At 39.3% G+C, this 24,499-nt stretch overlaps 1 pseudogene; it reads left to right on the top strand.

The window, feature by feature from the left end:
* Positions 1 to 21,514: 21,514 nt before the first annotated feature.
* On the top strand, positions 21,515 to 22,927 carry LOC125367133 (annotated as a pseudogene).
* The last annotated feature ends 1,572 nt before the right edge of the window (positions 22,928 to 24,499 follow it).

Genomic DNA, 24,499 nt, shown 5'->3' with positions numbered 1-24,499 from the left:
TCAGACAACAGCCAACGCTGTTGGATATGTGGGAAAAGAGGAACCCTAGTACACTGATGATGGGAATGCAAACTAGTACAACCACTATGAAAAGCAGTCTGGAGGTTCCTCAACAAAACAAACCTAGACATACCCTAAGACCAAGCCATACCACTCCTAGGTATCTATCCTGAACAACAGGATATGACAAGGACACCTGCACCTTCCTGTTCCTTGCTGCACTATTCACAATAGCCAGGATATGGAAACAACCCAGATGTCCCACTACACATGAATGGTTTAAAAAAATGTGGTACCTATGTACAATGGAATTTTACCCTGCCATTAGAATAGACAAAATAATATCATTTTCTGGAGAGTGGATGGAACTACAACAAATCATGCTGAGTGAGACAAGCCAAGTACAGAGAGCAAATGGCATATTGGTTTCCCTGATGTGCGGATGTTATAATGAAACTTCAAAGATATAGAACAAAGTAAACAGGTCTCAAGATATCAAAACACAGTAAAAAGCAAAGAGGACACAGAAGGAGTGGAAAGTGTATGAGAATAGTAACAATAATTACAACAATAATAACATAGCATAGGTGAGCATCATTACATTGGATGTTGGGGTCCTTCGCCCTCAGCACTCTCCTGGCCAGTGGGAGAGGCAGGGAAGCGCACCCAGACTGATGCGAGCCAAGAAAAGGTGAAGAGTCGACAGACTGCCCACACCCAGCCACCCTTTCACCGGAGGACAATCAGACAGAGTATCAAGCATGGTCTCACTTTATTGGGCGGAGTCACACTCTTAAAAGGGTCAGAGAGCGGCAGGAAGGGGAGGGGTGTAACACACCTAGTTAGGGACTATGAGGGGCGGCCTGAACTCTCCGTCAAGGGTGGAGGGCCGAGGGACCAATACTAAGAGGCGGCCTAATTCTACATCACAGCCCACAGGACCGCCTCTGGGTTCACCTCCAGGTGCCATCTTGGCCACATGTGGTCCCAAGCCTGGGAGGCGGGACCAGCTTAGAACCGCCTTTCTGGTTCTTCATAATCACCCCACGTGACCCTGAGGCGGGGACACGCAGGCGCGGGCGTGCCCCACAATTGGACACATAAGAAAAGGAACTAAGCAACTGAGGAGTAGCATTAAGAAGGAAGGAATGAGTGAAGGAGGGAAGGGATAGTGCTAAACAAAAGAAACATACTATACATATCATCTGAAATGGAGAAAGTTATTGTATTGTTAAAGATCATAGACTCCATAAGCTATGTAGAGTAGAATGACAATTTTCATCATTTTGAATGTTAAAATGTATACTGTGAAATGTATGTAATAACTTAAACCCAATAAAAATTGAAAAAAAAGGAATACATGACTATATAAGACAATTGATCACATAATGGCATACCATAATACTCTTTCCTATGGTTCAATGCACACTTTTTTCTTCTGAAATATGCATTCCTTACTAAATGTTCATTATTATCTTTACATACTTTTATACTGGTTTCCAATTGAACATGTCAATTTATGAGTACAATTACATTTCCTTTCTCCTTCATGAGGGATTATATGCTAACAATGCATGTGTATTGCTTTACTTTTAAATTAGAATTATTGGCCCAAGTAATATCCCATATCATGTTCATGTTCCTTTCCAAAGGCATACTGCTTAGCCACTATTTCTAAATTGTTAGTATTTTTTTTTCATAGGATGGCCTAAATATTTGTTTCTATTAAAGTTCATAGTTTATCTTTCTTCTTAATTTTAGTAACTTCATCAATAAAAATGGATTACTGTTGATAAGTAAAACACTATGTACCCATTTAGAAGCAAGCAATTAACACTAGTCACAACATAAATTCCCAACTATCCATTGTGTAGAAGTGAAAGTGCATTTTGTCCATTTGGAAGGAGAGCAAGTTATCAAGTCTGAGTAAGAAAATTGAGATAAGTGAGGATTCTTAAGACATCTTGTCAATGTTGTGCAAATATTATAGTCAATTGTAGAGGTGACATTCTGGAGTTGAAATTGTTTACAATAAGACAAAGAAAAGCTGACATACAAAGGATTAGTACCCACTTCAATGAGTCATAAGGTAAGCAAGGCACTCAAACTTGTAGCAAGTAACCCAGAGTAGTACATATCCCCAAACTCTAGATTTGACTACAGTTTTGAACAACTTGCATAAATAAAACTAAAATTACCTTGGCTTTCTGTATGGAATAGTTTTCCTTTTTTATCTTTTAATTTCCTACTGGTGGTTTATGCTCAAGTTTGTGTCAATCTAGCAGTCAAACTGTAGTCGGACAAAGGTGACGGTAAATGAAGTTTTTCTTTAAAACTGGGGACACTTCATTTATTGTAAGGTAACTCTATCATAAGAAACAGAGAAGCCACATTTGAGAGGTCGAATTGGGAGTCAATATTGGAAAGGTGGCAACTTCAGATAAGCTTTTGTCACAATGAACTGCAGCCCCTTGACTACATTTAACACAGCAAGAAAATGGAGTAAAGAAAGGAGTAAAACTTAGAAAGAGCAGAAAAACAATTCCAACAAACCAAGTCAGTTCCAACAGAGACCTAAAATTGAATTCCATGGTTACTAGGGAGTTCCTGGAGTCAGGAGACACAGGGCATGAGGCATGGCATAAGGTCACCTGAGGTACTCTGAGTATAAATGGGGTCAAGTCATTGGGCAATGTCACAGGGAACTTGAGAGTTTCTGTCCACCAGTCCTTGAATGAAGCCTGGAAGAAATCTCATGAGGCAGAGCTGTAACTTACTAAGAATAGACCACAAATACTTGTAAGAGTTATTCCTCTAAAACTGCACACTTTTTCCTTCTGTTTTTGGACTAGATCAAACCCAGAATGGCTATCCTTTGAGAGGGAACCTAGAGTGTGTGTGCAGGGGCGGGAGGGGGTCCCCTGGAACCCAGCCTTCACCTTTGCAGTCTTGCTGGCACATGACAAAATGTTGTGTCATGAAACTAAGACTGATTTTGACTCACGAGGAGTAGCCTGGTGCATACATAAGAGTCCAAAAAGGACATAGAGTATGGTCTAAATGTATGTAGGCAGGGGTCCAGAAGGACATAGACAGAGAGACCAAAAGGAAGTAGAGGGGGGCTACAAGGACATAGATTCAAATTCTTGATTCATACATCCCTGGAATGAGAACAGACTGGCCAAAAAGACATAAGGGGTCCCTCTGGCATTGTCAGACAAACAGAGGACCAGTAGCTGGGAGTCACTCACCAGACATAGAGACATGGCGTGGCAGATGTGTAGCCAGCAATAGTAAAAGCAAGATGTCTGAAATGAGGTCCTTCAGCTTTTGGCAGTTTGTTCCAAGGAGGAGCAGTCACGGAGGTGAATTAATCCTCAGAACAGAAGAGAGAGTAGAGTGACTCCTGGCTCTGCCCCCTCCTAGGTTTTGGTGCCAGATGTAAGGTTTGCCAGAAAGGAAACCCACCACGTGTTTCAGGAAGAAAGGAGTTTATTGGAGGAGAGCAAGCTGTCAGCCAGCACATGATGTAGGTGTAGGGAGAAAGATGGGAAGAACGAAAAGGAGAGAAAAAGAGCAAGAGAGAGTAAGATAGAAAAGGAAAAAGAGAAAATGGAAAGGGAGGTGACTCATGTTGAGCAGGATTACGTAAGGAAATGCAGAAGGGTTGGCCAGGTGGATTGAATGTGACCCAAGAGAAGGGGGATGTAACTGTTTCCTGATGTGTCAGCTAGGAAATGTAGGTACTGGGCAAAGACTTGAAGAGGTGGGGGCATCTGCATGGAGCCCCCCTGCTGGTGGATCTTACACCCTTTAACACACCCTTTCTGATACTTTTCTTAATTTTTAAACATATTCAAGGAATTCTTGACTGCATTCTCCTCCCTTATCCCTTCATTCTTCTACCCCTTTCTCCTCAGTCATACCTCATACCCATTGGAAGTACCCATTTCCTGGTGCTTACTTTGTTGGGCTTTGTCTTATAAACAAATTATACTGTTTCAGCTCTCTATAGAGTCAATTATACTTCAGTTAATTTATTTGTAACCACTTGCATACCACCCAACATATTTACTTATAGATTTGTAGGGTATAGTTAACAAGCTAAATAGAAAACCAATAATGGCCGAATATGCTTACCAGCTATATGTTAGACAAGGGGTTAATACTCAGAATGTTAGTTCTTTCTGGGAGAACAGCCTCTTCCCCTTCCTCGTTTTAATTTTGAAAGTCATACTTTATAGTTTGAAATGTGGCACAAGATATCATAGCAAAGTGTTATAAATACCAAATAATATCCTCAGATCATATCATAATTGTGGGAGTAAAAGTTGCTTAGCTATTTAATATACTATGATCTCCCGTTGTTTCCCCCTTATCTGGACTTTCATTGAATACCAAATCAGTTTCACCTTTTTAACATTGCTAAATACATCCTCTTCTCTTTATCTTCAGTGTCCTCAGTTTAGGCACTTGCCATTCTCTCCTGGGTGGTAGAAATTCTCTTATAGCCTATGTCAAGCTTCTTGAATTCTAGTTACTCAGACTAGAAACAAACAAACAAACAAAAAGCAACAACTCACAAGATGGTGGCCCATCACCTACATGAAAAGGTTTAAGTTCTGAAAATATAGCATGCAGATTCTGTAACTCCAGAGGATTTTCAGAGCTACCTAAAAGCTTTTGGAAATGAAGACTCTCTGAGAGCCTAGCTCAAGCCCATTTAATCCTAACTTGCAGTTTCACAAGGTCCCAAGATGATTTGTGTGTATGGTCGAGTTTGAGAAGCACTTGTGTGTCAAAGGACTCTTAGGAACTGGCTTCAGCCATTTCGTTTTCTCTTCTGGGTATTGTGGGTTTCTGAAATATCAAACATACTTTAGAGGTAGCGTCTGTCTTTCTGTCCCTTCTTCTAGCAAATGTCATCTTGTTCTTTAAAGACCTCTCTCGGGAGCAATTTATTTTTATGAAGTTTTCCTTGTCAATTCCTAGGGAGTAAATCCTGCCATTCTATGATGACTTTCATTGTATGTGGAGAGCTCCAGTGCTGAAATTGCTTGTTTACCTGTTGCTCAAATCCCCCCATCAGACTCCAAGTGCTTGAAAGGGTGGGTGTATTTTTCTCATTCAAGTTTTAACTAGCTGCTTAGCTTCAGAGATCATGTTCAGGGCTGGATAGCTGTAGACAGTGGGTGTATTTCTCATCTCAGTATTTCTGGTTTTGTTTAACATGGTTGGTCACTGGACCCTCAATTACTACTCAGCATTTGACTCCTCTCCTCTAAGGTGCATGTAAATTCTGCTTCCACTTCTGAGATGGTCATGCCGAATGGAGATTTTAAACTATGCTAGTTAATTTTTTCATTAAAAACTAGCGAGTATTCATAGTTTTCCTATATAATAGCTGAAGTGCTACAAATCAAAGAAAGGATGGACAAATGAGACTGCATCAAACTGCAGAGCTTCTGCAGGGCAAAGGACATAGCTCACAAGATAAACAGAAAGCCCACAGATTGAAAAAAGATCTTCCCCTTCCTCTTCACCTGTCTAAAACCAGTAATCACCTGACTGTGAGTCCAGCAAAGGATTCTAGGCTCTGAGGTTTCTTTGAAATGTGCTGAGGTCATTTACTGATCCACCCTGGTCACACCTTCCTTGAAAAAGTGATAGGTTTCCCAGGCTTGAGATCACATCCCTGTGGTCCTGCTGCCTGCCTTTCCCTATATAATACAGCTCAACAAGAGTCCCCTCCTTAGTTTTCTCATTATCCTTCCTTGTGTTGCTTCACACTTCCATCTTCTGCTGGTTGATAGTTTGCTTCCCTCCCGCCCCCCCCCCCCCAATAAGCTCTTTTCTGCCTGAAGCATGTGGTTTCTTCCTTTTGCAAAACTTTGTGCAGAATATACTTAAGCCAAAGAAAAGTTTACTGTCAAAACTAAAACCCTCAAAGACATGACAACCCAATTAATAAATGGGATAATGACATAGAGACTTCTCAATAGAATAAGTAAAAATGAACAACAGACACATGAAGAAATGCTTACTATCTCTAAGCATAAAGGAAATGTAAATCAAAACAACACTGAGGTTCCACCTCTTCCCAGTTACAATGGATATTATCAACAAGACTAACAATAATAAATGTTTGTAAGGGTTCAGTCAAAAGGGACTGGAATACACTGCTAGTGGGGAATGTAAACTTTTTCAGCCACTCTGGAAAGCAGTATGGAGATTCCTCAAAGACTAAGCAGAGATTCTTCCCTATGACTCAACGTCCCACTCCTGGAAATTTACCCAATAGAACATAAACCGAGATATATTAAGGCCATAAGCACAACAATGTTCATCATAGCACTATTCACCACACCAACATATGGGAACAGAAACCCCTCAGTGGATGAATTGATTAAAAATTGAGGAATATATACACAATGAAATTTAATCATCCATCAGAAAGAATGAAATTGCACCATGGGTAAGGAAATGGAAAGACTTTAGAAAATTGCACGAAGTAAAGTAAGCCAGGACCAGAGAAACACAGATCGTATGCTTTCCCTCATTTGTGATAGGTAGAAAGTGAATATAAATCTGTAGGTCAACACAGCCTTTTGCAACAGACATGGTTCAATCTACTTTGAAGAAATGGATTCATTCCTCACACAAAAAAAATTATTATCAAAATTCCCTTGACTAATGTTGACAGCTAAAATATTTCATTGAATTGAATTCATAATTTAGCTCTCTTCTCTCTAGATTTGGGACAAGATCAGACAATTATCTAGCCCAGTAAAAATAAATGTTGGGTAATGTACCAACCATTTTTTAAAAGACCTCACCCCCTCAAAAATTTACACATCTTCAGAAGAGATTCCAGAAGACTGAGAAAAGCTTTTTAGTAGCTCAAAAGTTGCTGTCATCATTTTAGTCACTTTTTTAGGGAAATGGAGGAGAAAGGAAAAAGAATATGCCAGGCTTGATGATCAACAGGCAAAAACTGTTTATTGAAGACCAACTAGGGGCACAGACCTTCCCACAGGATTTTAGGTTGTGCAAGGGGGTGAATTTGGGACCAGGCTTATATGGGGACTGATCAATAGCAGAGGTTATTGAAAGCCCACTAGGTTTAGGTGGCTTTTCCTTGGGCCAACATTGGATTGTTTACAGCTGACCTTGGGTGATCTGCCCTGCCTGCATACCAAAGCAAGTTCACATATACCTGAAGTTTTGCCTGGTGTCTGTATGTTCCTGTGAAAATAGGGTGGGCATCAATCCTTCAATTTGTTTCAAATTGCATTATCTGTTGCAAATGAATTTTGGCTTGGTTCCCAAAATCATGACACATCAAAGAATGTTCCTCCAGCATTTCTGCCTGAACCATGGCTTGGTAATTACCAAATAATCAAGTAATCGGATTGATGTTTTAAACAAACACTTGGTTTCTTACATAAGTTTGGAGTCTGCACCCTAGATTTAAATGAATTCTCTCGGGTAAGTTACCACTTGCTTTTGAAAAGCATAAATGTTAGCACATTCCCAGCACTTGAGGATTAATGAAGCAATCGAGGTTCTATTATTAAATACATCTGTGTTTTGGACCCTACCGTCACAAATCAAATAATTGTATCTCTAAGTCCTTCTAAAATCTGCAATCATGTCTACTCAGGATGCTGAGATATGAAAGTTATCGTTCTATACCAGCTCAGGCAGGAAAATCTGTAAGAATCTTACTTCCAGTTAAGCAGCAAGACGCCAGAAGTGGAGCTATGGCTCAATTAGAAGAGTGTCAAACATAAGCGAAACAAACTGACATTTCCCCAGTCCCTGATTTCAAGCACCAGAACTAGTACGTCCACACAAAAATTTATAAATAAGCGCTTAACATTACTATGTCTCACAAAGCCTCACAAAGTTGATTTTAAGTATCAAAATACATAATCCATTGTATGAAAGTAAGTTTCCTTCCTTCCTCTGTGTGTGTGTGTGTGTGTGTGTGTGTGTGTGTGTGTGTAAGGATTGTTAATAGCACATTAACAATTAAGAGCCAGTGAATAGCCCCATACTGGTGGCTTGTGATATAACTGTAGTTACTTAGAAGGTAAAGATTGGGAGGATTAAATTTCAAGAACTCTGAGGAAAACATTCATGAGAACCCATCATGACCAATAACTGGAGATGCCTGACATCTCAGCTATGTGGGAGGCTGAAATGGGTAGTATCATTGTTCCAGACAAGCCAAAAAAAAGTTCCATGATACCTTCCTCTCAACAGAAAAAGCCAGGTGCCAGGTACAAGCATACTATGATGTCAATTATATTGGAACTCTAAATAGGTGGATAACAGTCCAGCATGCCTAGGCAAAAATTAAGATACTATCTTTAAAATAACCAGAACAAAGCAAGGCTCCTTCCTCTAGTATAAAGATAAGATGCCAGAACTTTAATGGACATACTCCAGATCTTGAATGGACATACTCAGGTACCAGAAGAATTTTTCCATCTAATGAAAGTAGGCTTCAGCCTTCCATATAGGATATACATAGAGGCCACTTGGAGTTGATTGCATGTGTACAGGTAACATTTATCAATAAATCCTCTGATAGTTCCTATGTGCTACTAAGAACTTAAAAACTAAGTGATAAAATCTTATATAATGTAATGGATATACAAGTATAATAGATGAGCAGTGACCTCATTAGAATGTTTTTTCTTGCTCTCCTATATTAAAGTACATATGCTCTTCAGTCCTTCATTTATAATGGGAAGAATATTCTACTACCCATTGTATGATCATTGGTAAGTATATTGTAATGTGCATCCACCACTGCAACCTTCTACATAGTATGTGCACTGCCCTGAAGTAGCTCTGTCCTTCAGGACCATTGAGGTCTCTGCATAGAATTTGAGTCTAATATATTTTGACAAGTAGAAAACAAAGACTAGGTTTTAATATTTATTTACTGTTATGATAGAAAAGAAATTCACCTATTAACAAATTTTCTCAAACCAGTATCATAAAAATATCTTGATCTATGGTAGCATGTTTAGTAAAAATTACTTCTGTGAGTGTGAGAGAGTTCAGAATGCAAATGTGCCATGCCTAAATCAATATCTAAAACAACTCTATGTTTTCTACTTGTAAAAATTTATTAGACCCAAATGCTATTCAGAAACTTCAATAAGCAGCATCATTACTTATAAGGCAATAGTAAATGAGAATATGTGTTGAGAGCTGTTCCCATGGGATTCTTATTTCCTGGACCAACCAGCAATGTTCTGTGGCTGTTGTGGACACTGAGTTTGTTAATAGACAGGTGGGGTGTGTGGATGATGCCTTCCTTAATAACTTTGTTAGTCATCTCACTTAAAAAGATTTTTTTTTCTGTCCATTTCACTGTGCACCTCACATGGCATCCTCTGATGTAATCCAGTTGCATCATCCCAAATGGCTTTCATGCAAATAATTTCTTAACACAGAAGTTGGACCAAATATAATCAAAGATAACTTCTTCCCTAGGCTCTTATTATTTGTGGTCTTGGAAAATATCACAGCACCTGAGATGCAGAAAGAAAATCTGTAAACATGTTTTCCAACTGGTCTTTTTCTCCTGAATTCAGTCTCAGATTCAGAGCCCCACATTTCCTTGGACATCACAAGAAGTTTTGATGAAATGTGAGCTACAGTGTACCTCTATACTAATAAAACGTCACATACACATATCCCAAGATATATGACTATATACATATGTATATGAATATATGTATGTATATATGTATATGTATATATGTATGTACATATATATATGAAACTTTGGGCCAATTTCAGCCAGGATTTCAGTTGGAAGATGCTTCAGGGATGTGTCCTTTGACTTTCACATTCTTTCTTCTCCAACTTTCCCTCCCTGTCAGGTCTTTGGATAGCTCTAGCTGCTTTTCTGCAATGAAGCAGAGAGCACACAAGGATGGAGATGTGATGATTACTGGGTTTTTTCCTCTCTATAATTGGGGAATAGATCATAGTAACAGCAATACTTATGGGCATAAATTGAACAAACTGTAAGTATATTGTCAATTTATTTCCATTTACTGTTTTGGTCTCAGGATAGGCAATGGATGATGGAACTCTGTGAATACACATGTATGTTCTCTGGAGCTCTACCCTAACCACCCATTCCTATAGGACCAGAAATAACTCACTTTTATTTTATTTTACATCTTTTCTTGAGTAATTTTCTACCTGTTAGTGGGAACGGACTTCGGTTTCCTCCTATGTAGCTTTCTTCCCAGTGCTGTAAGATCTTCATTTTACTCCAGCATTCCTGTATCTTCTTCCCAGCTGTCACTGCAGAGGATGAAGTGATCTTATTTCAACCTGAGTGAATGGCATCAGTTCCATCCTAAAAGAATACATTTCATTACCCACAGGCCAGTGGACTGAAAACTTTTCTTTGGAAACACATATATTAGAGCACACCTAAAAAAATTCTTTGGCTCATAACTGTAATCCTAACTACTCAGGACACTTATATATGATGATCTAGGTTTGCAGCCATCCTGAGCCCTTACAGCCAAAGGTGGAATTAGAGCTCTGTCTTAAGTGCCAGAGTGCTGTCCTTGAGCAAAATACCTCAAGAAGAGTGTGCAGGCTGTGATTTCGAGCCCTAGGACACACACACATTCTCTCTCTCTCTCTCTCTCTCTCTCTCTCTCTCTCTCTCTCTCTCTCTTTCTCTCGGTATATCTGTCCTTCTGTCTGTCTGTCTCTCTTACTGTAAGCCATTAATTACTGTTTAAAACTAAAGGGACTGGGAGTGTGGCTTAGTGGCAGAGTACTTACCTTGCATGCATGAAGTCTTGGGTTCGATTCTCCAGCACGACATAAATAGAAAAAGCCAGAAGTGGTGCTGAGGCTGAAGAGGTAGAGTGCTAGCCATGAGCAGAAAGAAGCCAGGGATAGTGCTCAGGACCTGAGTCTAAGCCCCAGGACTGGCAACAAAAACAACACCAAAACCCACAATAAACATTGTGTCAATATTTCATGTCAGATATACTTTACCATAAAAAATGGGACTGGAGCAGTTGGAGCTTGACTCACTTGGTCTAAATGGCTCTCTGGCTTTGCCTAATGAAGCTTTGGGGAATCTCAAGTTCTTTGCTCTTTTATTTTTTTTTTAATTTTATTGGAAGGATGGACGATGGGAGAGAACAATTGCTAGAGTGTGAAAGACAGCCGTGAGCAATAATGCGTCCTTTAGGTCCTTGTCTGTAGGAATTTAGTTATGTAAGGGTCTACCTATCAAAGAGGAGAAGGAGGGAATCTCACAATCATTCATTCATTTTCTTATTTATTTACCTACTGCTTATCCGTTTTCTACTTATTTTTAAAATATTTTTATTGTCTTTAGGTGTGTAAAGAGGGTACACTTCAACATGTGAGTTGAGGAATGTTATAGTATCTATCTGTGTCACCTCTCCCAACCCCACCCATCATCTCAGTTTTCCTAGTTTCATGAGATAGATATTGAATATTACGAATGCATTCCTTCCTTGCTCTCTTCATTGGTATTCCCCCTTCCTTTAACCTCCCCTCCACACACCTATCAAGTTCCACCTTCTTCCTTCCTTTCTTTTCTTCCTTCTCTCTCTCCTTCCTTGCTCTTTTTTCCATTTCTTTATTTAATTTCTTCCTTCCTTCTTTCCTTCCTTCCTTCCTTCCTTCCTTCCTTCCTTCCTTCCTTCCTTCCTTCCTTCCTTCCTTCCTTTCTTGTGCCAGTACTGCAACTTGGATTTAGGGCCCCAAACTCTCTCTCTTTTCACTATAGTCTACGCTCTACCACTTGAGCCACAGCTCCATTTCCAACTTTTTTCTCATTAATGGGAGAATCTCACAGATTTCCTGCCTGGGCTGGCTTTGCACTTTCATTCTCAGATTTCCACCTCCTGAGTAGGATTACAGGAGTGAGCCATTAGCACTTGGCTCAATGTCATGTTTGTTGAGTGCCTACTATAATGGTGAAAAAATTTCCTGTGTCTCTTCTCTGGGTTTCCTAGATATCACATGTAATGTTTAGACATAGAATTTCCCAGATTTGTGCTCTCGACACACCATGAATAATTTGAAAAGAGGCTACAGATTTTCCTCCGTGTAAACACTCACTATTCAATTGGATAATCAACTTATTACAGGTTTACCCCACTCCCCCAAGTCCTATGATCCTTCAGTAGTGGCACAAAGGGGCTTCAATTTGATACAGCCATTCATGAGTACAATGCATCTCCATCAATGCAGCCCCTTCCATTATTCTTCCTTTTTCCTCCCAAACACACCCACCCCCTGGAGTTACCTGGTTTCATGGTTATGCTCGCGCATTGAATCTTCTGACTGGATTTGCCCACCCTTCCTCTCTCCACATACCTGTGAGAAGACACTCTGGGATTTGCCTGCCAGGCTGGCTTTGATCTGTGATCCTCAGATCTCAGCTGCCTGTGTAGCTAGGATTACAAGTGTGAGTCACTGGTGCCTGACTGTATCTTTCAAACTTTTATTGAGAGCTCAAGGGATGAAAAAAGAAGAATGAAACATGTTGGCATTCAGAAACCTTTCTACCTCATTCTGTCCCACTGAGTTACCTTAAAAGCAAAAGGGAGCCGGGCGCTGGTGCTCATGTCTGTAATCCTAACTACTCAAGAGGTGGGGGAGGGGGACAAATATAACATCACTTATGACTATCAGCAATGCTATGAAGGCAGTACACAATAGGCACGTGAGCGGAAGTGCATCTCTATTCATCACCAACAGGAAATCTCTTTCTAATTTACAAACGGCTTACAGGTGACTTACACTTATTCCCAGTCTTGATAGTGACGTGCTGATAATGTCCTTCACTGTATCTGAGTTTCTTGCTATTACTGTTATTGGCTAGAAAGACATGTGAGAAAAAAATGTTAAGAATGCAAATAGTATCATTATATAGTCATTTCCAAATTAGTTTCCTTATCTCCAAAGCACAATTTGTTTCTTAGTATTTAAAGGCAACTCCTGTGAATAGCACAAACCTTGAGTAGAACTGTGTCTTCATTTCTTTGTATAACATGAAGCCAGGAGAATGCATTTCAGACACATGAAAAAAGCCCACAGAAGTCAAAGCTGAATAAAAATCAGAGAATATGGAGGACAAAAGGCACAGGAATACAATGAAAATAATGAGAGAAAAAAATGTTCACAAAGCTGAAAATTCAGTGACAATGTCTTCCAAGAGGCAAGGTCAAATAAGGACATTTTCAGGGAAGACCTGCTTGTGGCCCATGAGCATTGATGTGGAGACTTTCCATGGGCTGAACATCAATCCATAGGTAGACACTTGGCTCTTCAGTAGTAATCACGCTCCTCTTCAGCCTTCATGTAAGGAAATTTGGACTTCACTGAAGGCCATTTAAAAATGCAGAGCTGGGGACTGGGGATACGGCCTAGTGGCAAGAGTGCTTGCCTTGTATACATGAGGCCCTGGGTTCAATTCCCCAGCACCACTTATACAGAAAACGGCCAGAAGTGGCGCTGTGGCTCAAGTGGCAGAGTGCTAGCCTTGAGCAAAAAGAAGCCAGGGACAGTGCTCAGGCCCTGAGTCCAAGCCCCAGGCCAAAAAAAAATGCATAGCTGACCAAACAGATGTATCTCTCAGCCCTGTCAGTACTGGAGGGAGTCATGCAGAGAGAAGTCTGCACTTTTCACACCAGACCTGTCCACTCTCTTCTCCCTGCAGCCATGAGTCAGGCTCATGAAATGGCTCAGATCATTTGCAAGACACTCACTACCAGCCATAGGGAACGAACAATACTATTTTGTGTTATGTAGAGCACCCCTGAAGACCAAAGTACCATTTTATGATGTGTTTTGTTCATCACTGTGAACTCCTTATTACTCTACTACAATGTACGTAACTCATTGTGGCAAGTATCAGTTGATATTCTTGAAGGCATTACAAGCAATGGGGTGAACGTATCCTGACTCATGGAATTCAGGTGAACTGAGGCCTGATGTTAACAGGAGTGGGACGTGATAATTTAGCATAATTTCTAAAGCAATATTTGAACATGAAGCTTTCTGTTCTGACTCAAGAACACTTTGGGGGACAATTGAGAAAATCTAAGTGTTTGGAAAATATGAAACGGCATGGAGTTTGGCTGATTCAGGCAATACTGGACTAGCGTGTATGAGTCCCGGGTTCAATTCCTACCATCATGCGCACACTCTCTCTCTCTCTCTCTCTCTCTCACACACACACACACACACACCACAGAGAATACATATATGTATATATATATATAATGATTATGTGTATATTCATGGATACCTTAAATGTATATTATGTGTATATAAACATTTGTATATTTTATGTGTACATACATAGAAATATGTATGTAAACATGCATGTTATGTTTTCTGTATATATGAATAGCCACCCATATTTCTGTATAATTATATAGGCTTATGCACATTCTATTAATGTAACATGTATATGAATATATGTACACATATATGTTACACATAGATACATACATACACAGAGTAAAATTAAGTTTAGTAGGAAAGAGTTAGTATAGGTATAAAAGAATACCATTTTTTTCAGAAGTATATAAATTTCAGCATGAAGGACTATGATATTTGGTAAAGACTCTCAAAAATATGTATGCTGTCATGCATGCTGACACTTCTAGAAAAAGTAAAAAAAAAAACAATTATATGAAAAATTCTAAGTAAGAATCTTTGGGGGAAAGATTCTGATTTTCTGTTTAATATTTGGTACCTTTCCTTTCCTTTTTAATTTCACAAAAAATGTATGAAATTAATGATAACCACTCCACATATAAATAACAAGAACTTGAAAAAGTAGTTTAATTCCAGGAAGAGTACCTCCCTGAATGATAGAAATGACCTTCTGTATGGCAAAACTGTGACAAATTGTATATATTTAATATTAAAATTTGCTTGTTTATATTTGTTAGCTAAAATCAGTGGATAAAGTTTCATATTGTCTAGTACACAGTTTTATAAATGAAAGACATAAATGTATGAATGATAATACATTATTTAAATTGTCTTTCTTTCATTTTTGATGTAGTTCTTATTGGGGGCTTGAACTCAATGTCCTAGACTCCATCCTTGAGTTCTTTTTGCTCAAGGCTAGAGGTCTAACTTTGAGACATAGCTCCACTTCTGGATTTGGGGATCTTCATTGTCTATAAGAATCTCAAAGGGACTTTTCTGCCCTGCCCAGTTGGTCTTCCTTTCTTATGTTAAAAACATATGCAAACACAACTCACTTAGTTAAGTTGTGTACCTTATGGAGCTTGAACCCAAAGCCAGGGTCTGTATCTGAGGATTTTCATTCAAGTCTAGCACTCTACAACGTGAGCCACAGCTCCAATTTCAGCTTTTTTTGCTGGTCATTTAGAGGTAAGCATTTCAAGGTCTTTCCTCCCTGGCTGGCTTTCAACTACAGTGATCAGATCTCAACTCTAGTGTAGCCATGATTCCAGGCCTGAGCCAGCTGGGAGCAACAGGTCTTGCATTTTCAAGAAAGTTTCTCAATTTACACTAAAGTGATTTAAAAATACAAAATACCCTTGGGAGATTCAGCATGAAGGCTGGAAAGGGATTTTGAAATAAAGGGAGCTATTCTACAAAGAGAAGGACACAGAATTGTTCCAAAATAGATAACTGTTAATAGCATATAGTAATTGCACTAAGTCACATTGCTATCACATTTACCTTCATAAATAACACCTAAGTGGAATTGAGCTCATCCCTCAATTTCTTTCTTTCCTCCTATCATTGTTCTTAAAATGTTTCCTTCCATTTGATAATTTTTAAACTCTCTCCCCCTTCCAGCCTGAGCAAGTAACTAGAAATGTCCTCTCTGCTGTAAAAACCACTTACAAGTCAACTGTTCTTGTCCTCCTTGGTGAAAATCTGGAGTGGAATGCGATCGTCCAGGTCTTCCTCTTTTGCCAGGCTGGTATACCTGAGCCATTCAATAAGAGCTAGTAACTGAGTTTTCACATCAGTCTTTATAGTTAATATGTTTTCGATCTATATTTTGTTGTTGACAACACTCATGGATCAGTCATGCATTTGAATAGATGAAATAACATTGGAGGAAAGTAGGATAGGATTGAGAAGCGAGCAGAGAGTCCAGCACAGTGACATTTAGGAAGGAATCAGAGCCAGTGTTTCAAGAGTGACTATCTAGAGGGGAGGGCCAACACTTTCATAGACAACCGAAAGCAAGATGTGCTGGGAGCATGCAGCATGAGAACATAGATTGCGCCAAACCTGGGACTTTCCCCAGAGTCTGTGCACGGTTTCTAAACTTATGTGCGTCGGACTATGGCTGTACTACAGGAGCCCCAGCTCCACTTCTGAATCTTCTGGGGGTTTATTGGACATCAGTGTCTCTTGGACTATCCTGCTCAGACTGCCTTCAAACTGCAATCCTCAGCTTCCTGAAAAAGATGGATTGCAGGATGGAGCCTCTAGTGCCTGTTGACCTAGATATATAATTTCAGAGAATGTTAATTTATCATTTAAAGTGAAGGAAAATTTAGAGATTATAATCAAAGTATCACAAAATACAGAATGAATGTTAATTAGAATTGCAGCCAGGATAAATAACAACCATAATAACTAAGTGAGCATATTTTAAGGATATTTATTGGCTTTCAAATCTCCATTCACAAAGTGAAATATTAATACCTGAGCAAGAAAGAACACCATTTTTCCTTTTGTTGGGTAGAATGCAAATTAAAATGATTGACAATATTTAGTGACATTTCATAGACATGATGTTAAGAAATCATGAAAGGTGAAAATACTGTCAATCCATTGGTATCCATGTGAACACAGACAAAATCAACCCTAGTGTTAACTGGGGCGTTGATGGACTGTAGCCTGTATGGTGATTTACTGTGATGTTAAGTAGACTACTGTAGAAGAGGAGTGGATTTGATTAGAATCACTGCCACTTGTGATGGAAGCCCCCTCAGCATGGGCCAGTCTCACACTCGCCCTACATTCAGTTCCCCGTGATAATACCAACAAAGCTGGATGTGCTATTCAAACATTTAAAGAAATATAGTCATCCAGATTAAAGCACACAGAAGAAACACGTTCTTTAAATAGAATATCCCCCCCCCTTTTTTTTTGCAAGTCCTGGGCCTTGGACTCAGGGCCTGAGCACTGTCCCTGGCTTCTTTTTTCTCAAGGCTAGCACTCTGCCACTTGAGCCACAACACCACTTCTGGCCATTTTCTATATATGTGGTGCTGGGGAATCAAACCCAGAGCTTCATATATACAAGGCAAGCACTCTTTCCACTAGGCCATATTCCCAGCCCTAAATAGCATATTCTTTATCCAGAAATACATAGGAAAATTTGCAATTAAACAACAGGAAACATGAGAAAAACTAGAATGTTTCACTTTTTTAAAGCATTTTCTGAAGTGTACGATGGTGTCTCATATCCTAGAAAATTTGTTTTACATTAGCATGAACAATGATCAAGATTACTGTACGTCATGGTAGTGTGAGCTGGAATAGCTAAGTGATGAATTCAGAATCACTCCTTTGCTATTTCACTGCAGGTTCAGAGGCCAGCCATAAGACTTACCTGAAGGTGGCCTTGACATTCTCCATGGGCAGCCCAAAAGAAGGGACTTTATGGAATAATCACCACCCTTCTTATTGTCCCCACATTCAGCCATCCATAGGGCATGCAGTGGGATAGCATTCTTAATCTTAAAGCACTTCTTGTACCTAAAAAGAGCAACAAACACCATACCTCTTAATTTACATCCACAATGTGTTAAGAACTAGTCTCCCAAACTACTCCCTTGCTTTTTTTTTGGTGGGGGACTGGGGTTTTTGTTTGTTGTTTTTTGTTGTCAGTCATGGGACATGAACTATGGGCCTAGTCTGTTTCTGAGCTTCTTTGGTCATAGATAGCCACTTGAGCCACTGACCCACTTCCAACATTTTCTGTGTATGTGGTACTGAGGAATTGACCCCAGGGCTTCATTCATGCTAGGTGAGCACTCGCCCCCTAAGTGACATTCTCAGCTCCAACTAGTCTCTTAGTTTTTTTCTTTTTCTTTTTTTTTTTTATCATTTTGAACTTTGGACAGGAGTGCATTGATCTGTCACATTCTCAGTCGTGTTGTTCTATCTGTGTTGGAGTCAGGGCCTCTCTGTGTAATGCAGCCTGATCCGAACTCTGGTTCCTATATCAAAGTCTGCACGCTGTGGCTACAGGAAGGACAGCATGCCTGGTGGTGTTCTTCATTCTTGACCATATTCTCAACAGTAACACCACTTCAGGGACATGTGGGAAACAAACAAAGATCCAATCCTTTGCAAACAAAATTGAAAAAGAACCTGTGGCCTTAAAGCCAGGGCTATGTAAATGCTATTTGCTAGTGAAATGCATTTTGTGCTGAACAGGAGTGTGCAGTGCACACCTACTTGGTATTAGACACAAGCAGTAAATCAATGAACAGGAAGAGGTACTTCTTCTTCTTCTTGCATCCTTCCTGTATCTGAACTGGGCCATAGATGAGCAGGATTCTGCCAGGGTCCCCTGGGGACAGGGATCTGTCCCAATGATCGTCCTTCTTAGGAAGATGGCTTTCCTGCTGCACAGAAAACACCACACATGGTCAGTGTTCAAACATAGGAGAGAGCTTCATGCCAGACTTTAATGGTGCACAATGCTACCATTTTCAACCTTGACTTCATAAATAACATCCAATGGACTTTGTAGTATGGGTGGAAAAGCAAGTAGAAAGCTAGGTCAGTTTGAATATGGATGCAGGACAGATATGCAAACAGAGCCCTGGACCTTTTCCACTTTGGGAGATGGGCAAAAGGAGGCCAGAAGCTGAATCTACTGTTAGAGGAGAGGAGGAGATGGGCTGGTGAGAGAGTGGTGAGCCAGGGGAAATCAAAGAGCAAGGAGAAGCAATGATTATGGAAACTGACCACTCTTTTGTTTGGTATTGAACATAGAAGTTATTGGTAAAGTTGAAAAAAATCTTTGTTATGGTATGAATTTCTGTGAAAAGATCATTCCAATTTGATTTTCTTAAATCATTATAAGTGACAAATGTCCATTCTACAAATGTCCTTCACATCTAATTTACATCAATATTCAAATTTGTAGAGAAAGAGAAGAGAAAAACATCAAATAATACTTAAAACACCAACAAAGTCCTGAAATACCAAGTTTTACAGTTATTTACTGTGATGTGTAAGGTGCACTATGATTCTACAGGTAATAATAAATTTATGGGAATCTTTTAAAAATCTTGTTGGCTCAGGTATTTCCGGAGACAACACAAATTATCATCCATGAAGACAAGCTCATGTCTCTAAAGAATTCTTTCTTTAGCTGAACTGTACTACACTGTAAAAATCACTGAAGCTAATTTTTAATGCAAAGATAACCTTACAAATTGTTTGTTTACTGGGGCTTGACTGCTGGGCATGGGAGATTGTCCCTGAGCTTCCTTTTCTTAAGCACTCTCATGGTTGAGCCACAGCACCACTTCTGGCGTTTTGTGAGTTGTTTATTGGAGATAAGAGTATCATGGACTCATGGTTCTCAGATTTAGCCTCCTGTGTAGCTAGGATTACAGGTGTGAGTCATTGGTGCCCGGTTCTCCTACTACATTCTATCTCTAAACACTGTCGCCATTGAAATTAATCAGGCAGAGACAAGTCTGTGAATTCCTATGTAAAGACTATCCAGACTCCTCTCCTAAGTAAGTAAGGATCTTGATAATCCCTGCTTATTCTTAAAACCACTTACAGAATCATCCTTCTGGAAATCATTGGCAGAGGGCCGCAATGGAATATTCTTCTGAAGTTCTCTTTTTGAGTGTTGATATAGCTGAAAATTTCAACAATAATGAAAAAGAGCACAAAGAATGAGGCAGTAGTTTGAAAATATAGACTATCGTTTGAAAACAAAATATGAGATTCAGAACACAAGAGATAGCTTGAGGAAATTAGATTTGGGAAGCATGCCTATTGTAAAAAACATTGCTTTGAGCAACACACACACACACACACACACACACACACACACACACACACACACACACAGAGCCAGCCTTGGATCTTGATCCTTGGACCTGAACATTTACCCTGAGCTCTTTAGCTCAGGGCTAACACGCTCTTACTTGATCCAGATTCCCACTTTCAACTTATTGGAAAATCATTTCATGACTGGGCTTGTTTGGAACCACAATCCTCAGTTCTCAACCTCCTGAACAGCCAGGATGACAGTGACTGTAATCCTACATATTTACTTAGAAAATATTCCCTTAAATCCACTCTGCTTAGGTTAAGAAGAACTTAGGGTTTATAACCAAAATGTCTTACAAAATAAAAAATGCATTTTATTTCTAAAAGAAGCCACGATAAATAATTTCTATTACAAATAAGAAGAGTAGATTGGGAACATTGCTTTTCAGGGACTTTTATTTACTCACTAGCAAATTAAAATATTAAGTATGAACAGCTGGGAATTACCTTTGAAGTAAAGAGCACCATTTTTCCTTTAGCTGTGAAGAACTGCAATTGAAAATGAGAGACAATATTATAGTATATTTCACATTCATGCTATGATTTTTAAGTCTGTCCTTAGAGATAAAAAGATTGTTGGTCCATTAGTGTCAATGTGAGTATGGGTGGAATTAGAACCTGCTCATAACTGGGGTTTGATAGACTCTGGCTCTGACCAGTGATCTTACTGTGATGTGAATTAGCCTTTAGTGTGGAAGACACATTGGATTGACGTGGAAAAACTCATTTTCTACTGTGTGCTGCAAGCCACCTCAGCATAGGCAAGCTCACACCTGCACTGCCTTCAGTGTCCACAGTGATCGCACCAGACAGAGCAAGGTGTGCTGTTCAAATACAAAAATAGCATTATATACACTCAATCGTATGAAGAAACATCGATGGGATATTTTCAATTCAGTAAGCAAGGATAAAAATTGGCAATAAAAATGAAAACATGGGAAAATTGCTGTGTTTCATTTCCTTATAAAAATTTCAGAACTGTAATATGCTGTGTTATTTCCTGGGAAACATCCTGTTCATTGTTATGATCAATAATCAACACCATACCAAGTCTTTAATGATGAGTGGTAAGACAGCTAAGTTACTCCCAATCAGTATCTCTTTTGCTATTTCACTGTATGATTAATTTCTCCAATGTTTACATTTCATATCTAAGATTTTCTACCTTGCACGTTTTAAAAATCTGGTAATTGATACATACGTAAAATCACCATGAATAAGAGTGTAATATTTGAATGTTTGTGATATTTGTGTTTGTCATCATCACCTAGTATTGTTATATTCTCCTTCTTTAAAAAGATTAGAAAGAAACATGGTGGTTGGCTGGGGCCGCACCACAAGCATGACTATATGAAGGAAGAGGATGGTTTTCCTGAAGATGAGGCGACTGAATTGGAAAAAAAATCTTAAGTTTTGTGAAAGAACTGGATACCTTTCCAAAGGTTCCCGAAAGCTATGTAGAGACCTCAGCCAGTGGGGGCACAGGTTTACTGCATCTATTAAACACTTGGATGCAAATGTTTAGAGTGGTGCCTGGTACAGATATATTTGTTAAAGTATTCTTCAAAGACAATTGGTGACATTTCATAGTATTTCTTCTCATGTGATGAATGAGTGCAGAGTTCCAGAGAGAATTGACATTTTGTTGGATACAATGTGCAATGTTTCTCTGATAGCATTTACTACTATGGATTTACTAACAATAATGGAATTCTCAGTATATCAAGATACATGGATGAAGTATGAATATGAAGTAGACAAACATTTTTCTAGTAAATTGAGAATCAATATAGATATTACTGTTGCCATGAAGTGCCATTATGTTGGAGCAGATGTATTGGATTTAACAGAAACAATGGTTGCTTCTGCAGATGGTCTTATTCATGAACTAGTAATATTTGAACTTTCACCACAGCAAAAAGAGTGGCAGAGGATGCTACAGCTGATTCAGAGCAGGCTACAAGAACATTCTCTTCAGGTTGTGATATTCAAAAGTGCTTCCAAAAGCTCATCCACTGCACTTCCACCCAGGGAAGACGACTTGTCGCAGTCTTCAATACGAGGCCATCTCAACGTTAATAAAGTAGCAGGGACTTTTCACATAACTGTGGGCAAGGCAATTCCACATCCTCGAGGGTACGCGCACTTGGCAGCACTGGTCAACCTACAACTTTTCTCACAGAATAGATCACCTGTCTTTTGGAGAGGTTGTTCCAGTAATCATTAATCCTCTGGATGGAACTGAAAAAATTGCTGTAGATCACAACCAGATGTTCCAATATTTTATTACAGTTGTGCCAACAAAATGCCACATACAAAATTTCAGCAGAAACACATCAGTTTTCTGTCACAGACAGGGAGTGTATCATCAACCATGCTGCGGGCAGCCATGGAGTTTCTGGAATCTTCATAACATACGATCTCAGCTCTCTCATGTTGACTGTCACTGAGGAGCATATGCCACTCTGGCAGTTTTTTGTAAGACTGCGGTATTGTTGGAGGAATCTTCTCAACAACAGGCATGTTACATGGAATTGGAAAATTTATAGTGGAGATCGTTTGCTGTCGTTTCAGACTTGGATCCTGTAAAGCTGTCTATATTGTTCCCTTTGAGGATGGCCACACAGACAACCACATACCTCTTTTAGAAAATAATACTCATTAGCACCTCCTGAGGGGAAGGAGAAAAAACATTTTTTTGCCTGAGACCTAAATACCTTTTTTTAATAATCAAATATTGTGCAATATATTCAAAGAAAAGTATGAATGAGAAACTGGGAACATACTTTTTTTTTTAAAGGAACCAAAAAACCCCAATGTAAATCCTGTTGATATTGTGTCTGTCACAAGTGTCCTAGAAGAGACAATGCCACGAATCGGTGACGGCACTGGCCGGATGCTGGCGCCAAGATGAGCTTCTACTTCTCTCACACCTGGGGACTCTCCATCAAGAAAACCGCAGCTGAGGAAAAGGCTTTTTTAAGTGAAAATGTCACCTGCTTCTGTTTTTACAAACTTGATGTAAGAATAAAAGGTGTAAAACAAAAAAAAAATGATTGGAAATCAAGGTATGTACATATTATTCCTCACAATCTGGCATATATTTTCTTTAGTCATGCATTAAGCTTTTACAACTATTACCTGGGCATTGTAAACCAAATCACTTTAAACATTAATATTTGAATTTTTGTGTGGAGGCAGTGTGTGTGTGTGTGTGTGTGTGTGTGTGTGTGTGTGTGTGTGTGTATGAGAACACCATGAGTGGAATCAGTGGGCACTTAGCCATCCTATATTTATCATCTTATTAAACAACAGACTTTATTCTATGTCTGCTTGTTTTTCTTTTTTATTTCCATAAATAACAGCTCTTCTCCTTTCCAATGCTGTGCTGTCCTGAAAAGTGTTTCGCCAGGATAGTGAAGCCCACCTTAGACTTCCCCTAACTTGCCTATATATACACACACAATACCTGTTTACTGAGGCCATGTTGCAGAAATGTAATAAAAACCATCTACCACACAACAAGGAGGCTGGACAGTGCAATAGCTTTAAAACTAATGGAGCTTAAAATGATCTAATAGCCACATTTTAAGTTTTCCCTAAAGAGTAGTTTTGGGGGAATGTCTACTCTTCTCTCTATGAGTTGCATCAGCTTCCTTTAATTTGCATCCAGAGTACCCACAGAGCAATAAGAACCCAGAACATTCCATGAAATCTGCCACGGACAAGTCCTGCAGAGACGGACACACATATGTCCACCTTCCCAATCATTTTTGATAATTTTTTCCAAGATGCATTCATCAGAGAATTAACAAATAGACAATGTGAGAACTATTTGTCTTGTTTGTCTCAATCTTCTGAGGACATGTGAGGTCTCTGAAGAGAGGAAAGGTGAACTGCATGCTCAACATGTACCCAATGAATACACAGGTGGAAGTGAGGGGTGTGGTTTTGAGACCATGGATGATACACATTACACCACTTTGTGAATCCATGTGTTTCAACCTGTCTGGGGCCATTCTCCATCTTCATGCAGGCTTAGAGATGTGCGCTGGAAAATTAACCTGTACTTTATCAGTAAAACCCATTTTAGAGCAATTCAAGCCCTTTGCTGTTTGCTGACCTAGTTATATTTACAGAAGTAAAATCTATCTCCACAGGGAATTGTTGGGAGTGTGAAATAAAATTGCCAAGCACACTTGCAGGGTTCACTAATACTTGCTGACTAATTTCAATTACTGTGATGCAGTACATAGGTAACACCTGGCCTCCCCAGACTGAGCATCCACCCTCCCCCAAGAAGGTTTTCTAATCTTACTGAAAACCACTGGTACAGGCAGTGCAATACTGACCCATTTGAACA

The sequence above is a fragment of the Perognathus longimembris genome, chromosome 18, assembly GCF_023159225.1.
Source record: "Perognathus longimembris pacificus isolate PPM17 chromosome 18, ASM2315922v1, whole genome shotgun sequence".
NCBI classification, from domain to species: domain Eukaryota; kingdom Metazoa; phylum Chordata; class Mammalia; order Rodentia; family Heteromyidae; genus Perognathus; species Perognathus longimembris.
This window is presented reverse-complemented; position numbering and strand designations above follow the sequence as displayed.